Genomic DNA, 22,925 nt, shown 5'->3' on the forward strand with positions numbered 1-22,925 from the left:
TTATAAAGAGAGAAAAATAAATATATAAAGAGAGAAAAATAAATATAATTTTAATTTGGATTATAAATATAAATGATATAATTTTGTTTATTTAATTTTATTTGACTACATTTTATTTACTTGTCTAATATATATATTTTCAACTATTAATTTTATTTCAAGTTGATTGTATGGGTTTGAGGTTATATGGGTTGCTTTATTAGTGGAATGATAGGTGTATTTTATAACTCAATGTGAGGGAGTTGTGTAAATTTTTCCATGTCATAGTTGACACATGTCTTTTTTAAAATGAGAATAAATATTTTAGTAAATTATAAAAATAATAGCATAGTCTATTGAAAAATAAAAATAAATATATGTATTACTTAATTTTAATTAAAATCATTATTTATGTTACACTCCAATATAAATTATTTTGGTAGACGTTTCTCGCGAGTAAGTGTAATTCATTCTCAACAAAAAATTAACCAGTGTAATGAAGAAATGTTAGAAATATATATATATATATATATATATATATAGAGAGAGAGAGAGAGAGAGAGAGAGAGAGAGAGAGAGAGAGAGAGATCCAAAAAAATAATTCACTCTCAATTCTAAGTAAAATATTTCAATGTGTAATATAATAAAATATTACAGTTTTATTTTCCAATAACATGAAGATATTGATATTTTGTATATATTAATTTGGCTAAAATCTCATGGATAATGCCAACAATAGGATTTTTCCTAAACTGATTGCATCAAATCCTGATGAGGAGATATTCTATCCTATTTTGTTGTGATAGAATTTATTATTCAGTTTCTTCTCTACATCTATAAAATTGTAAGCTTGTAGAGGCAAATGGATATGTGAGGTGTGAGGAAGAGGAAATCTACTATTGTAATCCCTTATTGAATAATTGATAAGCTGATACCTCTCTTTGGTGGATGTAGCCCAGATTGGTTGGGTGAACCACATTAAATCGTTGTCTCTATTTTCTGTTGTGTGTGATTTACTTATTTTGTTGTCGGTTGTGTATACTCTAACAATTGGTATGAGAGCTTGATCGGTCCACTGCCTATTGTTGAAGAGTGAACCTGTGTGTTGTTAGCATTGCTACTAGCTGCGCTAGAGATCAGATACAAACAATAGAAAAGTAAAGTGAAGTAACAGCCGTGAGACCATGATAGTGTCAACATATATGGTAGCAGAGATAGGTGCATATGCAGATGCACTAGCGTCGACGTCTTTTCCAATCGATCTACGTGGCTGTGTGTTTTGATCCACTACACTATGAGCTGGTGGAAGAGACCAAATTTTTTATTGATCTGTGTGGCCAAATCTGTCATCAATCTGTTGTGGAATCAAAAGAGGAAGAGCCGAATTGAGGTAATAGCACTAAGCACGTCAGCTTAACATTCAAAATTTCATTCGATGGATGAGTAATTCCACTGATCTTGGTGAACAGTTTGATTCTTAATATCATCAACAGAAATTTGATTCCTAATTCTTCTGTCCATAATCTTTCTTTGGTGATAGAGTGGAATTTTGTGGAATGCATATGGCATACTGAATTTCAATTATGTAAGGAGAAGTAGACCCTAATGTCGTGAATGTTTTATAGCATTTTATTGTTGACACTATATGCTGTGTGAAGTTTTCTATTTTGTGCGAGAAGTTAAATTAAATATGTCAAAAACTCAAAGTGCTCGATCTGAGATCGAGAAGTTTAATGGGAGGAACAACTTCGAAATCTGGAAATTCAATATGCGCAATTTACTCGTGCAACAAGGCGTGGCGAAAGAACTTTTGGGAAAATAAAAGCAACCTTTGGCCATGATAGATGATGAATGGAGTGACATCGATGACAGAGCACTAAGTGACATATGATTGTGTTTGGCGGATGATGTTTTATTTAACATCGTGTCAGAGACAATTGTCGTTGGTCTATGGACAAAGCTAGAAAAACCATACATGACTAAATCCTTAACAAATAGGATTCTTCTTAAAAGAAAGTTGTACAACTTGCGCATGAGGGAAGGTACAACAATAACCGATCATTTGAACACCTTTAATACTCTCTTAGTGCAGTTAGATAGCATAGAAGTAAAATTTGATTCAGAAGATAAAGCTGTAACTTTATTATGTTCTCTGCCTGAGTCATGGGGTCATTTTGTTACTCCTATAACTCTAAGTTCATTAGAAACCCTTGAATTTGATGATGTTGTTGGAGTTATACTGGTTGAAGTAACAAAAAAATGTCAAATCAAGAAACCTCTACATCAGAAGCAATGATGGTTAGAGGTCGATCTAAAGAAAGATGGTTCAGTAAGAAGAACAACTCTCAGTCAAAATCGCAAGGGAAGAAGAGTAAGCTAAAATGTTGGTTTTGCGGCAAATTGGGACATTTGAAGAAGAACTGTTGGAAGAGACAGCAAACATCCAAAGGAGACTCTTCAACAGAAAATAAAGAAGCAAACACGATAGATACAGGTACGACATCTAGTTTAGGTATAAGTGATGAAGTTTTATCAGTGAATTTGTTAAATCATGATCAACATTGGTTGTTAGATTCTGGTGTGTCCAATCACATGTGCATTCATAAAGAGTGGTTTAAAACTTGTAAATCAATCAATCATGGATTAGTTTACATGGGAAATGATGTCTCATGTAATGTTGTAGGAATTGGAAGCATCCCAATTAAAATGTTTGATGCAACAATTACAATCTTAGCTGATGTAAGACATGTGCCTGAACTTAGAAAAAATATTATTTCTCTAGGAATGCTAGACACAAATCGATATAAAACTTTTATTCGAGGTGGAGTAATGAAAATTTATAAAGGAATCCTACTAGTAATGAAAGCAAGGAAGGTTGGAAAACTTTTTTAGTTGGAAGGAAGAAAAGAGTTAGATCATGCTTCAATTATATCTGAAAACGATCGTGATTCTATTCGACTATGGCATCAACGGTTGGGCCATATGAGTGAAAGAGGATTAAAATTTTTATCTGATCATAAGTTACTTCCTAGTTTAAAGTCTTTTAAGTTAGATTTCTGCAAACATTGTATATATGGGAAAGAAAGCAAGCAGAAATTTAAAACTAGAAAACATACTAGTAAGGGAATCCTTGATTATATCTATTCTGATGTTTGGGGTCCATCTCCTACAACCTCATATGGAGGATCATAATATTTTGTATCTTTTATAGATGATTTCTCTAGGAAAGTATGGGTCTACATGTTAAAAAGAAAGTCTGATGTCTTCACAATTTTCAAGCAGTTTAGAGCATTAGTAGAAAATATCACTGGAAGAACCATTAAATGTTTAAAAACTGACAAGGGTGGTGGGTTTACTTCAAAGGAATTTGATAATTATTGCAAGGAAGTTTGGACTGAAAGACATAGAACTACTGCTTATACACCTCAGCAAAACGGAGTTGCTAAACACATGAACATGAATCTCTTACAAAGAGTAGGAAGTATGCTAAGTAACGCCAATTTGCAAAAGGAATTATGGATAGAAGTAGTATCTACGGCTTGTTATTTGATTAATCGATCACCATCAACTAAAATAGGATGCAAAATTCCTCAAGAGATATGGAAAGTCATCCTTGTGATTATTATAAACTGAAAGTTTTGGTTTTGATGCATATGCTCTAATTATGAAACATCAGTGTTCTAAATTAGATCCTAAATCAAAAAGATATATATGTGTTGGATATGGTGTTGGGATTAAGAGATACAGGTTGTGGGATCCTACTACTCACAAGATCATCATTAATAGAGATGTTAAATTCAATGAATATTCACTCGATAAGTCAGATGTAGATATTAAATTGAAACAAGAAAATGTACCTAAGTTTCAACATATTCAGTTTGAAACCAGTTCAAGCACTGATGATAGTAAAGAAGAATGAGTTTCAGATGAGGATCATGAAGAAGTTGCTACAGATAATAATCAGCAAATTGTAGAAGAACCAGAAACATCTTTAAGAAGGTCCACGAGAATCAGATATCATCCTGAAAGGTATGATGATTATTTTACTTCAGTTGCTTTAACTGCTAATGATGATGAACCTTTATGCTATCAAGAAGCTGTAGAAGGTTCTAACAGTGATAAGTGGAAAGAAGCTATGAAGGAAGAAATGAAGGCATTAGACAAGAATGCCACATGGGACCTCGTAGAACTTCCCAATGACAGAAAAATTGTGGGATGTAAATGGGTTTACAAATTGAAAAGGGGTGTTGATGATAAAGCAGATAGGTACAAAGCGAGGCTGGTTGTGAAAGGTTTTTCTTATAAAACATGGATTGACTTTCATGAGATATTTTCACCAGTTGTTAAAATTGTTTCAATTCGGATTGTCTTAGCATTAGTTACTTCACTTGATTTAGAATTACAACAACTAGATGTTAAGACTGCATTCTTACTTGGAGATTTAGATGAAGAGATTTATATGGAAAAACATGAAGGGTTTGTTCAAAATCGTAGCAACAAATTTGTCTGCAAGCTCAAGAAATCATTGTATGGTCTGAAGTAGTCACCGAGACAATGGTACAAGAAATTTGATTCTTTCATGATGAACCAAAATTATATAAGAAGTGAATATGATCATTGTGATTACTTTAAGAAATTAATTAATGACATGTTCATTATCTTAGTATTATATGTTGACGATATGCTTTTAGCAAGCAAAAGAATAAGTGAGATCAACAAGTTAAAGGTTCAGATGGCTAGCACGTTTGATATGAAAGATCTAGGAGAAACAAGTCAGATTTTGGGCATGGAGATTTTCAAAGAAAAGAGCAATGGTAATCTGTGGTTATCACAAAAGAAGTATATTGAGAAAATACTCTTAAGGTTTGGTATGAACAATGTGAAGCCATTTTCAATCCCTTGGCTTCTCATTTTAAGCTTTCTTCAAGTTTGTGTCCTAACACATGAAGAAAAGGAATATATGTCTCGAATTCCATATGCCAATGTAGTAGCTTGTTTGATGTATGTGATGGTTAGTACACGACCAGATATTTCACATGCAGTTGGGGTTGTCAGCAGGTATATGGCAAATCCAGGAAAATAACACTGATCAGCAGTGAAATGGGTGCTTCGGTATCTGAGAGGCACAAGTTATTATTGTATCACTTATAGCAGAAGTAGTGAATTTGTTTGCGGATATGTTGATTCTAATTTTGTAGGTGATTTGGATAAGAGAAGGTCAACATCATGATATGCCTTTACTCCTACAGGTGGAGCTATTATCTGGATGTCAAAGCTACAAAAAATTATTGCTTTATCCACTACAGAAGCAGGATACATAGCTGCGTCACATGCTTAAAAAGAAGTGGTTTGGTTGAAAGGTTTGTTTGGTGAGTTTGTTAGGTTACAAGACAACATTAAGTAATTTTGTGATAGTCAAAGTGCAATTCACTTGGCTAAAAATCTAGCCTATCATAGTAAATCAAAGCATATACCTATAAAGTACCATTTTGTAAGATAGTTTATCACTGAATGGGGAGTCTCTCTTGAAAAAGTGCATACAAAGGAAAATTGTGCAGACATGTTCACGAAACCAGTTTTATTAGAGAAGCTACAATGGTGTTTGGATTCTCTTTGCTTGCAAAGAAAATGAAAAGAATAAATAGGAACGAGGTATCAGGCTAATTGTTGTCAAGGTGGAGATTGTTGAGATTTTGTATATATTAATTTGCCTAAAATCTCATGGATAATGCCAACAATATGATTTGTTTCTAAATTGATTGCATCAAATCCTGATGAGGAGATATTCTATCCTATTTTGTTGTGATAGAATTTATTATTCTGTTTCTTCTCTACATCTATAAAATTGTAAGCCTGTAGAGGCAAATGGATATGTGAGGTGTGAGGAAGAGGAAATTTGTTGTTGTAATCTCTTGTTGAATAATTTATAAGCCGATACCTCTATTTGGTGGATGTAGCCTAGATTGATTGGGTGAACCACGTTAAATCGTTGTCTCTATTTTCTGTTGTGTTTGATTTATTTATTTAGCTATTTGTTGTGTATACTCTAACAGAAGATGCTTCATTCTTTTCTTTTTTTTTAAATAGTATCACTTTAGTCTTAAAAAAAATATTTGAACATCAAACTTTATATAACATTTATATATTTATAAATATATATACAAATAATAACTTAACAGATAAAGGAAAAATAATTAAATGTAAAAATTTCAATTACATTTTAATAAAAGATATGTGTAGTTGATTTAATTAATATAATATAAGAAGAAAATATTAAAAAAAAATTATGTGGATCATAAATAAATTATTATATTAGTTATTTCAATATAAATGTCAAATAAATTATTATAATATTAACTATATAGATAAATAAGTAGAGGATCTAAATTTTTAAAAATATATTAACAATCAAATAAAAACATTTCAATATGGATAATGAGATGATAAAAAAAATATTTCAATTCCTATATTGAATAAATATATCAATGTTAACCAATTGGAAAAACATTTATGGTTAAAACATTAGTAATTTATTTTATAATGAAAATAATATGGTGTGGACATTTAATACTTTATCATATTAACATTTTAATAGTGTGTCTTGTAATTCATGAAAAGTTGTAATTATTTCAATGATCACCATGGAGTTGGCCCATAGTAGACACACATATATAAAAGGAACTAGAGTACATCCATCCTAGCCTAGATCTATAAAGGGAAGAGAGCCATCAAATCTATAGAAATAGAAGGATATATAAAATGCGAAATAAAATTTCTCATTGCAAACTTTTCTTCAAAGTTTACAATAAAACAAAATCGCTTCCAAAAGCATGATCCTTATCTATGCTTGAAATTAAGACACGTAAATTGAAGCTACTTTAATATAATATTATGATTTATAACCACATATGTATTGGTATCATCTCTTTCTTTATAAGCACATATGTAACTACTACCTCATATGTATCTTAACTTTAAAATAAAAATAAACCTAATTTAATTTTTAAAAAAATAGACCTTCCACCTTTAAATTTATTTAAAACTATAATTTATCTACTTTTATTAAAATTTATAATATTAATTATAGTTTATAGTTTATTTTAAGAATAATTTCTATTTTTTCTAGTCTCAATAACACACCTAATTTAATTTTGAAAAAAACTAGACCTTCCACCTTTAAATTTATTCACAAGTATAATTTGTCTATTTTTTATTAAAATCTATAATATTAATTATAGTTTATAGTTTATTTTAAGAATAATTTCTATGTTTTAGAGTCTCAATAACACAACTAGTTGAGATGAGTTTGGTTAGCAAGGCCCCATATATATTGGTATCATCTCTTTCCTTATAACCACATCTCTTTCTTTATAACCACATATGTAAGTACTACCTCAATATGTATCTTAACTTTAAAATAAAAATAAACCTAATTTAATTTAAAAAAAACTAGATCTTCCACCTTTAAATTTATTTAAAACTATAATTTATCTATTTTTTATTAAAATTTATAATATTAATTATAGTTTATAGTTTATTTTCAGGATAATTTCTATTTTTTCGAGTCTCAATAACACAACTAATCTCAATAACACAACTAGTTGAAATGAGTTTGGTTAGCAAGGCCACCCACATCAAACCTCACAAGGTGGTTGAAATGAGTTTGGTTAGCAAGGCCACCCACGATCAAACCTCACAAGGTGGTTGCGCCGCACAAGGTGGTTGAAATGAGTTTGGTTAGCAAGGCCACCCACGATCAAACCTCACAAGGTGGTTGCGCCGCACAGAAAGCAGACATGGTAAAAAAAATCCTATGGTTGTGCTCTGTGCTAGGCAAAAAAACATGCTAAAAAGACTGATTAGATACTCTCTCGTGATAAGTCCTCATGATAAGTCCTCAGTCCTAAAAAAACATGTTAAAAAAAATCCTCCGGTCCTGGATGATTTTGACTAGTGTGACTTAACATGTTAAAAAAATCCTAGGGTCCTCGGATGATTTTGACTAATGTGACTTTGACTGATTAGATACTCTCGTGCTAAGTCCAAGTCCTCAAACCACAAGTCAAGAATATCACATGCAACTTTGACCAATGTGACTTTGACTTTAACTGATTAGATACTCTCGTGCTAAGTCCAAGTCCTCAAACCACAAGTCAAGAATATCACATGCAACTTGACAAACTAACCAAAAAAATAATAATTTCTATTTTTAATGATATCACAATTTCTATATAATTTCTATTTTTAATGATATCACAATTTCTATTTTTAATGATATTGAAATGAAATTGTGTTTTTGATATTGAAATGAAATTGTGTTAAATGAAATTGTGTTTTTGATATTGAAATGAAATTGTGTTTTTACAACTTTTCGGGTGATTTTGAGTAATGTGACTTTCACTGAGTGATAAGTATTCAAATCACAAGTCAAGAATATCGCATACAACAGGACAAACTAACCCAAAAAAAAAAACAGGACAAACTAACCCAAAAAAAAAAAATCCATTTTTATGGATATTGAAATGAAATTGTGTTTTTACAACTTTTCTATTTTTATTGATATTGAAATGAAATTGTGTTTTTACAACTTTTCTATTTTTATTGATATCAGAAATGAAATTGTGTTTTTAGCTTTATTGCTCTGAATCATTAAAAATAAACATAAATTAAACTAACCCATTTTTAAATTTTAAACCAAACCAAAAGACATTAAATACCAATTTTTAAGACGCAATGCAAACATACATTACAGTTATCACAATAAATGTACTTCTCATGTTATTTTATACTTGTGTATATAATAAAATGATGCACCTCCAACGTTATTTACAAAATCTATACATCACATCGACACACATATCACATCTATACTCACTGGTGTGTTTGGATGCGGTACCTTAAAATACAAAATCCAATGTATTTTTGTTTCCTTGTGTTTGGATGCGGTACCTTAAAATACAAAATCCAATGTATTTTTGTTTCCTTATCTTAAAATCGGAGATATATATATATAATTTTGGATTTTTATTTGTTTTGTAATATATATAATTTTGGATTTTTATTTGTTTCGTAAAATTACAGCATTTAAAGTTACAGTTATAGAGAGCGATGCAAGCTAAAATACTGTGTTCCATGAGACGGGGAAGACGGTTTGGCCACACTTCCTGGGCAAAGAAACCAGACCGCCCCGCCGACCATAATATTCCATCACTAATTAGCTTTTATCCGCCTCTACAAATACATCGACCCAAATCGTATTTACCATCGCAATTCTGTCAATAATTTTCATGTAATGTCTCTGCTACGAGGAAATAGCGAAATCTTCAGCAAAGATATAAATGATACAATCGAGAACCCACGAATTAGTCAGCGCTGTTTCCAGTATTGTTTTGGGCATAAGAGAAGATCTGCAGACTGGGCAGGTCGTCTGACGGTGATCAACCCACTTATCGAGACAATTCCTGTGAAATATATGATGGCAATTACCCAATTCTCTCACCTCGTCCTCTTCCTCAAATGAACTCAAACAGACAGTACACACGAGATCAGCCCCCATCGACTGACAAAATCTTTCTGCAAACATCCCGAACGTAACGAGGGGCAGGTTGTCTAGGTTGTCTCTAATCATATCAGCAGAGACCGAAGGAACATAAGAGGAGTTCATGTCAGGGAGGTCTTGCCAGGAAGAGATGTAGGAGATGTAGGGTTCTCCGGAATCGGCTACCCCAACAAAATGAAAAGCCCAACAGATCACAATCTTTACATAAGATACTGCGAATTCTAAGTGAAACAACAGTATCGGGATAGCTAGACCGCAGTAGCATGCAGGGAATCCCATCACTGAAAATCCGCCACTTCGAATGCTCAAGAAAACCCAATACAAAAACCTTAGGGTTTCAAATCCTAATGCCTTGACCTAATTAGCCTCTCCAATGCTTATATGATGTATATAGACAGCAAGTCTCAGTTTATAAGTCTGGAATGTAAACAAACTTCAGAGAAGAGTGTCGGAATTCATAAAATCCAGCATGAGCTCAGACATGAAAGTGTAGTAGAAAAATGTAGAGATGTAGCCCAGGAGACGAAAGCGAGCGAAACCCCAACCTCAATCTAAGTCTGTTACAGCTTTTGATGCAACAAAAACAGGAAAACACTGCACCGCTACACTAACATCCAGCGTCGATGACTTGGGAGGATTAGGAATTCATGAATTCTGTTAGAAAGGTATGAATTTATAGGCGTAAACGAGGGTTTGGACGTGGGGAAAGCATGTCCCACTTGCTTAGACGATACCTTTCGTCAGAGGTATCATACCACCTGTAGTGATCATTGCTTCTTCCTTTATCGTGCCGCGTCAAGAGCTTCATTTACATTCAGTTGCCAAGTGTTACTGACCCGTGCTGGTACCACATATTGGCCCATCGTCCCAGAAAGTTAACTTATGTTTTTTTAATGGTTGTTTAAGAAATACATTGCATTAAGATTTGAAGAAAAACGGATCGTCATTATATTTTCCTCGTATACAATGGAACTTACAAAAGATTGGGAGTGTGTGGGCCGAAGACGAGAAGTTGCCCTAAAAGTAGAAATTAAATATTTTCCTGAGTGGTTGAGCATCTTACAAGTGGTTAGTTAGAGTACTCAATTCTGCGTGTGCATGTGAAAGCACGGAACATCAATGTGCAAAGTGATGACTTTGGAACTATATTTATTATGAGTGAAAAAATAAAGGAAAAGGAAAATGTTTTCAGGCATCAGGTGAATAGATATAAAATTATATTCATTTAATAATAATAAGGAAAAGCCAATTATTATCATGTCTATCCTTGTATTTTGTCCTTGCAGCACTGATGATTATTTTCGATAACTTGTTATTTTTATCAATACACCATATTTTCACATGATATTCTTTTCCAGATTTAACGTTCACTGTAGCAATCCACACATTTTGTCATATTATAGGTTCAAAAATGAGAAAAAATATTTTATAGGTTAAAAAAAAATTAATTAAATAAAAGAAAATGTAAATATCATAATTATTTAAATAATTTTTTTTGGTGCTTAAGTTAATGGTACTGATTTAAGAAATAGGTGATTATTTTCGATAGCTTATTGTTTTTATTAATACACCATATTTTCATGTCATATTCGTTTCCAGGTTTAGCATTTACCGTAGCAATCCACACATTTTGTCATATTATAGGTTCAAAAATGAGAAAAAATATTTTATAGGTTAAAAAAAGAAATTTTAATTAATTAAAAGAAAATGTAAATATCATAATTATTTACCTATTTTTTTAGTAGTTAAGTTAATGGTATTGATTTAAGAAATATATGATAGTTAGTGTAATGAATATAATATTACGAAGATAGTTATTTTTTGAGGTAGTCTAGGAGATGGGTCAAGTAGGTTGTAAGTTTGCATTGTAATTTTTCATCTTAGATAATAAAAGACTTTACCTTGTTCATGGATGTTTTAGTGGGGTTTTACCACATAAAATTTGTGTTGTGTTTTTTTTTTGTTGTGGTTCATGGACACCGTGGTCAATGGGTGTTCGCTACGTCCACGGAAAAATTGGTTAATGGGTGGTCACTATGTCCACGGAAAAATTGGTGTTCATGGACACCGTGGTCAACGGGTGGTTGCTACGTCCACGGAAAAATTGGTTAATGGGTGGTCGCTATGTCCACGGAAAAATTGGTCAATGGGTGGTCGCTACGTCCACGGAAAATCTGGGCTGATCGACCTCGAAGGGAATCTAGCCTTGTGGCCCACTAGCAAGGCCTAACCCCAAGGGTTTTGGGCAGAATGGATCCTGTGACCTCCCGAATGGCGATGCACTCATTTTGACGAACTAAGCTAACCCTTGGGGCTCAAAAATTTGTGTTGTGTTATTTTCAATCTTTTCATTTTTTTATATTTTTTTAATTATTTTGAAACCTCGCAAATATCTACTAAGGGTATGAGAGTCATCGCAACCAACTTTCATTGTTATTTTGAGGAGCCAAGGTGGAGGGGAAGAATTATGAAAAATAACAACCAAAGTAGGCATAGCCTAGCCTTGCTCGAGATATACACAAATAATTGAAGAATTAATAATACTTTAATGGCAAATGATACTTTGAATATGAAAACCTAAAATGCAATATTTGTTTGTACAACAAGTATTATTGTATAAGGAATTAGATGGAAAAAAAAAAGAAACTTACAAATATGACCAAGGAAGAGTGGAAAGAGATGGATGTAAGAGCTATCAACTCAATTCAATTATGTCTTGTAGATGATGTCTTGTTTAGCATTATCAGAAAATTAAGTGTAATAGGATTATGAAGCAAGATGGAAATCCTTTATATGATAAAGCCCTTGACAAATGGGATCTACTTGAAAAGATGTTGTAAAGTGTAAAAATGAAAGAAGTTATGAAAATTCTGGATCATGAGAATGCAGTTAATACTCTCATATGCTAGTTGAAAAAGTATGGATGTTAAACTCGATGACAAAGATAAGGAAGTTACATTGTTTTGTTTATTCCCTAAATAGTGGGATAATTTTTTCACTATCATTAGCTTTAGTACAATTTGTATCATTGTTTCCTAAGGAGGCGAGGGAAAAGTACAATATTGAAACATCTACACCAAAAACAATGATGGCTAGAGGTTAGTCCAGAGAAAAAAGAGTGAATTCAAGAGGTACAATTAGATCAAGTCAAAAGTAAAGAAGAGAAAGCTTAAATGTTGGTATTATAACATGTGGGAGAATCTTAAGAAGGACTACTAGAAGTGAAAAGAATCCAAGGAAGACTATAAAAATGAGACAAATCTAGTTGAATCAAGTCAGTGTATGATTGATAAACTTTTGTATATTATTTGTATTGTTCCTCAATAGTATGATAATTAGTTGTTATATTTTGGTTCTTTTCATCATATCTATCCACATAGAAGTGTTGGGTTGTGTTATATTTTTTCCATGTAGTTAACAGGGGGTTTGAAGGGCACCTGTAACCCCACTAAGAGGGGACTTGGGCGGACCCACCTATGGTTTTGTGCATGATTTTTGCACATGTTTTTTGGACGCGATGGTTTTCAGTCCATGGTATTGGATGTGACGGTTTTCGGTCCATGGTATTGGATGCTTCTGCATGTATAAATATGTATTGTAACATTGAAAGGAACATAATGAAAAATAAAGCTGGTAGTCTCGGTTTTGGGATCCAATGGGAAAATCTCTGTGTATATGTGTTTTATGTGTTATGCTCTCACATTGTTTATTTTCTATGTTTTAGAATTCATATGCAGGTAATTTCTGTACGGGGTTAAAACCTACATTTGGTATCAAAGCAGTTTTGGCTTCAAGGGGCGCCTTGGTTGCTGAGGGGTTTCGCTCGGGCCTGTGGTGCACCCTGTTTAGTGGGAGATCTACGAGATTGATTCTGGTGGTGAAAGAAGATGACGAGTAGTGGAAATATAGAGATTGAGAAATTTAATGGTCAGAGTTTTGAGTTGTGGAAACTCAAGATAGAGGATCTGTTGGTGGATAAAGACTACTGGATTGTGATAGATCCGGGTACTAAACCAGTGGGATTGTTCGATGAAGAATGGAAGAAGTTGGATTGGAAGGCAAAGAGCACAATACGATTGTGTGTCTTAGATTCAGTATTGTTGAATATATCAAGGGAAGCTACAGCGAAGGCTTTGTGGGACAAGTTAGGGACTTTGTACCAATCTAAGTCTCTGGTGAATAAACTGTTCCTGCGAAAAAAGTTGTATAACCTGAGGATGAAAGATGGAGACTCGGTGACAGAGCATTTGAATGCATTTAATATCGTGGTAAGTCAGTTAGCATTTGTTGATATTAAAATTTGAGATGAAGATAAGTGCATCAGTTTGTTGTGTTCTCTACCAGATTCGTGGGATAGTCTGGTTATTACAATAGGTGGCAATGCAACTGCCTTGCAGTTTGATGAAATAATCTCAACCTTGTTGATGGAGGAGATGAGACGGAAAAATATGGAGAGCCAAAATGGTGATGCCTTGTCTGTACGAGGACGGTCCAAGAATAGAAACAAAAATAAGTCATCGAGTGGGAGATCTAAATCTAGAGGGAGATCTAAATCTCCAGGAAAACCTGTAAAGGTGGTGTGTTGGAAATGCGGAAAGGAAGGCCACTTCAAAAGGGACTGTAAATCTAAAGCTCCTGACAAAGGAAAGGGATCTGATGAGGCTCCTTCTGTAGAGGCGAAAACCACCTCAGATGAAGGTGGGGATGTGTACTTGGCTTCTTCAAATACACATGTAGATCATGAGGCATGGTTGATTGACTCAAGTGCATCCTTTCAATTCACTCCCATAAAGAGTGGTTCTGCGAGTATGAGAAATATGATGGTGGTGATGTCTTCTCGGGGGATGACAGGAAGGCTAGAGTCATTAGTCGTGGAAAAGTAAGGTTGAAGTTGCAAGGTGGAAGGGTTAGAACACTTCTGGGTGTTCTGCATATTCCTACATTAGCCAAAAAACTGATTTTTGTTAGTAAGTTAGATGATGCAGGTGTAAAAACAGTGTTCGAGAAGGATACCTGGAAGATGGTTCGGCAAGCACTGGTATTTATGCGGGGAGTTCGGATTGGAACTCTGTACAAGATGCAAGGTAGCACTGTTGTTGATGGCTGCAACAGTTCCGTGGTTCCTGAAAGTGGACCAAAAAATCTAGTGGTCTCTGGAGAAAAGACCATGCTGTGGCATCAAAGGCTTGGACATATTGGAGAGAAGGGCCTTCGAATACTTCATGGTAAAGGTATGGTAGAAAGTATGAGTAATAACTCTCTGGATTTTGATTTCTGTGAAAATTGTGTATACTGGAAGCAGAATCAAGTGAGTTTCCCCTCTGGTGGTAAGAGGGTGAAACATATATTAGAGCTTGTGCATAGTGATGTGTTTGGACCTATGAAGGTTCCATCACTAGGTAAGTCTGTGTACTATGTATCATTTATAGATGACTTCTCAAGGAATACATGGATATATTTCCTTAAGAAAAAATCTAGAGTATTTGATAGGTTTAAATAATTTAAGTCGCTAGTGGAAAACTAGATAGAGAAGAATATAAAGGTGTTGAGGACAGATAATGGTGGAGAGTTTTGCAGTAATGAATTTGAAGAATATTGTAAGAAGTGTGGTATAGCACGACATAAGGCTACTCCATATACACCTCAACAAAATGGAGTTTCAGAAAGAATGAATAAGACGTTGATGGAAAGGGCAAGAAGCATGCTCAGTGGTGTCGGGTTAGGACAGGAATTATGGGCAAAGGTAGTGGATATTGCATGTTACCTGGTTAACAGGTCACCTTCATCAGCGTTGGAGGATAAAACTCCACAAGAGGTATGGACTCGTAAGAAACCCTCTCTTCCACATCTAAGGGTACTTGGATGTGATGCATATGTACATGTTCCAAAGAAGAAATGAACCAACTTGGATTGTAAATCTGAAAAGTGCATCTTTATTGGGTATAAGGATGGTTTAAAGGGTTATAAGCTTTCGAACCGAGTAACAAGGAAGATTATGTACAGCCAAGATGTGGTTTTCAGAGAGGTGAAAGATGTTATTAAACATGAAGTCCAACCAAAGGAACCTGAAAAGATAGTGTTTAAGCTAAGGAGGAAGAATCAAACTCTACAGCAGAGGAGGAATCAGAAGATGAAGAGCCACAAACTCCAGCTGTGAGAAGATCAGTTCGAGAAAGAAGACAGCCAGAAAGGTATAGTCCATCTGCTTTATGTTCAAATTTTGCTTTGTCTGTCACTGATGATGATCCCAGAACTGTGAAGGACGCAGTAGATTCAGAGGTTGGAAAACTCTGGAAAGAGGCCATGGTTGATCAAATGGCATCTTGGCACAAAAATGAGGCTTGGGACTGGTGGAGTTACTCACTAGAAGGAAACCTATTGGTAGCAAATGGGTGTTCAAGAAGAAGACAAATCCAGAAGGAAAGGTTGAGAAATACAAAGCTCGGTTGGTAGCAAAAGGTTATTCCCAGGTGTCGGGAAATTATTTTGGTGATATTTTTTCTCTCGTTTCCAATGTAATTTCTATTGGATTACTTTTATCTATTGTTGTTTCTTTTGATTTTGAGGTAGAACAGATGGATGTGAAGACGAAATTTCTTCACAGGATCTAGAAGAGGTGGTGGGCTCCAGTATTGCAGCAATAATGCTGCAACTCGTGGGACTCCCTTCTTTACTCTTATCAACCCGGTAGTTCATAACAAACTTGGAAGCGACGGTGCTGTGGAGGTGGAAGTCCTATGCTTGATCTTGTGATGAGCAAGCAAGTCTTCAATTAAGTTGGAGTTGAACTGGCTTCCTTGATCGATGACTAACTCTCTTGGGTAGCCAAATTTGTAGAAGATGTTTTCCCTTAAAAACTCAGCCACATTTTCTTCTGTCACTGCTTTGATTGCCTTGGTTTCTGCCCACTTTGTCAGATAGTCTGTTCACACAATGATGTAAGACCTTTGCCTTGAAGGAGGATTGATAGGACCCAAAAAATCCATGCCCTACTTCTCAAATGGTTCAAGAGTCACTTGAGGTTGGAGAGGAATTTCGTCCCTTGGGGTTGGCTTTCCCATCCTTTGGCTCGGTCACATTGGCTGATGTATCTCTTGACATCTTGATGAAGCGTGGGCCAATAGTAGCCTGCCTGTAGAATTTTTAAGGCAGTCCTCTTGGCTGCAAAATGTCCTCCACAAGGCCCGTCATGACAGGTTAGGAGGATGTCAAAGACTTCCTCCTCCCTTACACAACGCCTTAAGATCTGATCGGGGCCAAGTTTGAACAGGTTGCCCCCGATCCAAGTGAATGAGGCAGTCTTCCTTATAATTCTGCTTTTCTCTTTGGAAGATAGATGCGAAGGGAACTGTGTTGAGACTAGATAGTTTGCTATATCAGAAAACCATGGAGAGAGTACTGAGATAGTAAACACATGTTCGTCTAGCATCTGGTCATCCACTGTTCCATCTTCACCTGCAGGTAAATCTAGTTTAGACAAGAAGTCAGCAACAACATTTTCTTTACCTAGTTTGTCAACGATAGTCAAATCAAATTGCTGCAATAGAAGTAACCATCTAATAATACGAGCATTCACATCTGGTTTATTCATTAAATATCTAATTGCAGCATGATCAGTAAGGACAAATGTTTGATAGCCAGTGATGTAGTGTCGAAATTTTTTCAGGGCATGGACCACGGCCAAGAACTCTTTCTCAGTTACAGTATAGTTCAGTTCTGCCTTGGATAAGTTTTTGCTGACAAAGTATATGGCATATGGGAGTTTTTGTTCAACCTGTCCTAAGGTTGCCCCTATGGCTTTGTTCGAGGCATCAGTGTGGATGTGGAAAGGTAGGGCCCAGTTTGGACCTCTTAATATCAGAGCCGACACCAACTTATCCTTTAATTCATTCAGAGCCCTTTGATAGTTGTCTGTCCATTTGAACTCAACATCTTTTGCTAAGAGGCCAAACAGTGGTGAGGCTAGCTTACTGAAGTCTTTAATAAATCTTCTATAATATCCTGCTAAGCCTAGGAAACTCCGAACATCTATTACTTTCTGAGGAGGTGGAACCTTTTTGATGAGAGCAATTTTATTAGGATCCACCTGCAATCCTTGGCGAGAAATGGTATGTCTTAGCATGGTCCCTTCAGTCATCAAGAATTCACATTTTTCAGGACTAAGGGACAGGTTCATCTCAATGCACTTGGTTAGGACTTTTCCCAGATTGGACAACGCTTATTGGAAGTTGGACCCATAGGGGGTGAAGTCATCCATATAGATTTCCAGCGAATCATGGGCCAGCTCAAAAAAGATGCTCAATACTGCTCTTTGGAAAGTGGCAGGAGTGTTGCATAGCCCAAAGGGAAGGACTCGGTAAGCAAAGGTACCCCAAGGACAAGTGAAGGTGGTCTTATCTTGGTCTTCCGGGCTAATTTGGATCTGGTTATACCCACTGAACCCATCTAGGAAAGAGAAAAACTTCTTCCCCGCTAGTCCATCCAACACTTGATCTATGAAAGGCAGAGGAAAGTGGTCTTTCTTGGTGGCTTTGTTCAGTTCTTGGTAGTCCACACAGATTCTCCACTTTCCATTTTTCTTGGGTACCAACACAAGAGGGGACAGCCACTCACTATCCGAGATGTGGTAGATGAATCCTGCATCCAACAGTTTTTGCAGTTCTTCTTTGACAATGTCCTTAAGGGCTGGATTCATTCTCCTCTCAGGTTTCCTGACCGGTTTACAATCTTCTTTCATGTAGATGTGATGGGTACAGACCGAAGGATGGACTCCTTTCATCTCCTTATAGCTCCAAGCGAAGGCATCTAGATGACTGGCCAATAGACTATACAACTCCTTTTCCTAGAAGGAGATAGGGAGGAGCTAATCTTTAACATTCTCTCGGGGCCAAACTCCACATTTTTTACTCTGCGAGAGAGTGGGTCGGTCACACAAAGGTCCACTAAGGTGCTGGCTTGAGTATCTTCCACCAATTTCTCTAAGGACAATGAACTGGGAGTCGGATTCTGAATCAAGGTCTCAATCAAATCATCCTCAGTTTGAGGACCTCCCCTGGTGGTTTCTAAGGTGCACAAGGGTGCAGGGTACACCTCATCCTCTTCGCCTTCTTCCAACCAAAGTGGTAAGTCATGCTCTAATAGAGGTTGGGCAGGAGGGTATAGGACTAGATGCTTCGACATCAGACCATTTTTGATGGTCATGTTTCCTGCTCGGCAGCTTATGTAAGCATCCGCAATGGCTAACCAAGGTCTTCCCAAAATAAGGGGGTATCCGGTAAGCTTTGCCTTTGGTTGAAGAACCAAGAAGTCCGTAGGATACTCCCAGGAGTCAACAGAGACCAAGACATCCTCCACAATCCCTTCGGGAGTCACGGTGGAGCGATCTGCCAACTGCAGGACCGTCGAGGTCTTCCTTAAGGAACCCTGAAGGTTGAGTTTGAGCATGGTATCCCTGGTCATCACATTAATGGCAGCCCCTAAATCAATCAAAGTGTGGGGTATGATGGTGCCATTGATGTGGAAATCAACTACAGGACCCTCAGGATCCAAATACTTTGGACAAATTACTTGCCCCATCATAAGATCAGATAGTTGTCCTATGACATTGATGGTTGAGGCATCTCTTTTTCGCCTGCCTGGGTCCCTGAAACACTTTTCCTTAACCAGTTTGTTGTATATTGGTACATCTTTGATGGCTTGGAGAAGTGGTATTCTCACACACAATTGTTTGAGTTCTCCCAGAAGCTCATTCTCCTCTAGGTCAGGTTGTGTGGTTACTGTTAGTCTCTCAGGAAAGGGTGGAGTGGTCTTGGGTTCACTTTCCTGTTTATCCTCCTCGTCCTCTAGGGGAGGAGGTTGGCGATCTGGAAGAGTCTTCCTGGATCGCAGGTTGATCTCCTGGATCTCCATAGCATAGGTAGGGCAGGTTGTTTCCCCGGTATATACCTATTGGGCCTGTCGGTTTTTGGGATTCGGGTTCGGTTGAGCAGGCATTTGGGGTTGTCTTGGAGGAGCAGGAGGTAATGGTTGTGGTTGAACTGGTGGTGGAGGCAAAATAGCAGGAGGAGTGTTGTACTGGGGCCTCCACCTTGGTTGAGGTGCATTCCACTGAGGCTGTGGCTGGACATGTGAGTGAAATGAATGAGTAGTGGGCTGAGTATGGTATTGAGGTGGGTAAGACCATGGAGGAGGTACAGACCAGGGAGGATGAGCAGGGGGACCCCAAGAGGGCATAGGAGTAGATTGGTTGGGGCTATAATAGGCTTGGGATGTTCCTTGCATCCCCTGCTGGTAATGTCTAGGTCCATGCGGCCTCCTTTGGTTGAGGAAGTAGAGAGGTTCAGTGGGTGCCTCAGTTCCTTGGAACATGGCCTTAAACCCATGTAAGGTTAGGCATTGGCTTGTGGGGTGGTCCTCCTCACAAACGAAGCATACCTCTACCGAGTGTAATGGACACTCGTTCTTAGGGTGCTTCCTTGTACACCTAGGACAATAAGATGGCCAAAGCCCTCTCAGCTTCCTCTTTCTTTTGCTGGATTCAGAATGTATAAAGTTGCATGGCAATGGTCTGTCTCACCTCACTTTTGAGGTCCTCCAGCTGATTAACAAACTCATGCTTGGAGAAAGTAGCACTAGTTGAAAGGGGTTTTCCCCTACGTCTTTTCCGGGCTGCCCTAGAGTGGTTTCTAACCATAGTCTTTATATCCTCATAAGGTAGTTGGTAAATGTCTCCTCCAGCTAGCATGTTAAGGGTATCTAGAAGATCTTCAGGGACTCCTCGGAGCAGGACCAACTTGAGAGATTCAGGGTCAAGTGTGCACCTGGCCCGTTTATAGCTAAGTTGGAATCTTTCCTCATAATCTTCTAAAGACTCATCATTTCCCATGGTCATCCGAAAGATCTCTCCCTTGGCTTCCTTGGACCTACAGTAGTCCCAGTACTTGGTATTGAAAGCTTGCTGCATCTGAGCCCAAGTGGTGATACTATTTCCAGGTAATCCCATGAACCAACGTAATGCTACGTCCTTGAGGGTAGAGGGAAAGACTTTCAGTTTTTGCTCATCTTCTCTATAGTCATAGGTTCGACAAAGGACAACAAACTAAAACAAGAAGGTATCAGGGTCTTCAGTAGTCAATCCATGGAAGTGAGGTAAAGTGGAGGGGCTTATGTTTTTCATTTTCATGTCTCCATTGGTCTCTCGGATGGGAAAGGCACCTTCTATTCTCTCATCTTCTCTTCCATTCTCAGCCATGGCTTCAGGTGGAGTGTTTTCTAACTCTTCTTCTGGTATAGGATCTTCGTATATCTCAGGAGGCTCGCCTATAGGTTCTTCTGGGTCACTGTCGCCAAAGAAGAGAGAAGGGTGACTCAGTGAAGTGGTGGGGGTGTTGGGTAAGAATTTTCCAGTTTTATCTCTGTTCCTACGAGGCATGAAATGGAAAGGCTTTTGATTGCTTTTTGCTTTTTCTGCTTGTACCTGCAAAACTAAAATAGATTGAACTGCAACTAGCTATCTTGCTGAAATGAAGATGCGGTATTGAAATGAAAGCAGGAAAGGACTAAGCTACGTTGCTCAAATGAAATTGCAGGGATGAAATGCTAGTCTACACTTGCAGAATTGAAATTGCTAATCTACGCTTGCAGAATTGAAATTGCTAGTCTACGCTTGCAGAATTGAAACTGCAGAATTGAAATGCTAATCTATGAAAGCAGGAAATATCTATTTCACTTTTGCGGAGATGAAATTGCAGGATGGAAATGAAATAAACTATTTAGCAGAAGGCACGTGTAGAAAAATAGAAGAAAAGCAACAATCACCAATACTCTGACGCTTCCCCGGCAATGGCGCCAAAAAGATGGCGGGCTCCAGTATTGCAACAATAATGCTGCAACTCCTGGGACTCCCTTATTTACTCTTATCAACCCGGTAGTTCGTAACAAACTTGGAACGATGGTGTTGTATGCACAAGTACTAGCTCTTGCCGCAGCTGTCACTTGGTCAGCTGGCACAAGTCCGCTAGGGGCTCAGGCCAACTTCTATGAGATCTTAGAAGAAGCTTTGTACCTGATGGATGGAAGCTAACTCAAAGGAAGCTGATCTACTTGCAGAAAGAAACTGAAAGCCAAAGAGTAACATAAACCCTAACAAACCCTAATTCTACCGGCTAGTCCTACTGATGTAGAGGAGAGGATGCAAACTATTGAAAAAGATGCCATTACTTCTACAAAGGTAAAATGCACATGCCTATTCTATCTCTATCTGAAGAACACACCTTTTTGTATTTTTGATTAAGTTATCAGAATTATCATACATGTGCTTTTAACTGGCTTTTCACTGCGCAGGGGTGGATCAAGGAAGGGGAATGCTTGGAAAAGGTTGGGGAGGTGCGGAGAAGGTCTAAGGAGTCCCTAACACCATTCCAGAGAGTTTCACCAAGTTTTTCTATCCATCAAGCTCACTTGTGAGCTTCTACAGGAAGTCTGCAGGGGTTCTACAGGATGTTTCAGGGATTTCTACAGGATGTTCACAAATTTCTACAGGATGTTCTAAAATTGGATTTTGGAGGATGGGTGAGTGAAAGAGGATGTGTGAATGGATAGGGAGGTAGGGTAGGGGTCTGAGATGACCCAGTGACTGATGGATGAAGTGATGAGAGCATGTGGAAAGCTAACTTGACTTAAGGAAGGCTAAGGCAATGGAAGGGAAAGAGGGTAGGGTTACGTGGACAGAAGAGTAGTTGTGAGACGAGGAGGCTAACTAGGGGATGGAGCAGCTGACCTGGACGAAGCTTAGGTGGATGAGAGAAAGATGGATATGCCCTGCACGGTGTGTACTTAACTGAATCAACCAAATCCTGCATACAATCAAAATCTTAGCTAATCTATCCGAACTGTCAACAAAACAAATGAACAACAACTTTATTTCCAAAGAGAACCATGTACAACACTTAATGAAAGAAACATCTAAAAAGGTCTAAACGCATGACTAACTTCTACAAATGAAAACATTACACCAAAGATTACATGGTCAAGCAAACTAGTGTTTTTGTTGAGCACCACTGGTTCTACAATTCCAGCCCCTGATCCAATAAGGGAGAGGTGAAACTGAGAGTGCAGGCAATCCTTTTCTGGAGCTTTTATCAATTCTTATCTTATCAATCTATTCTACACATCTGAAGCAATTCTATTCCTCAACAATGACCTACTTAACCAACACAACTAAATCTAGCTCAACAAACTTCGTTTCAAATGCATAAAAGGAAAATCACAGTGCTGAAAGGAAAGATAACAATACAAAGAAGGAGGCCCTAGGCTCTCAGGTTGGGCCCAACCCCGAGAGCTATGGCTCCTATAAGAAACTCAGAGCTGATATCAAATATGACTGCTT

Source organism: Pinus tabuliformis, chromosome Q (assembly GCF_031772625.1).
Source record: "Pinus tabuliformis cultivar Carrire ecotype Pingquan chromosome Q, CPIR1, whole genome shotgun sequence".
In the NCBI taxonomy this organism is placed as follows: Eukaryota; Viridiplantae; Streptophyta; class Pinopsida; order Pinales; family Pinaceae; genus Pinus; species Pinus tabuliformis.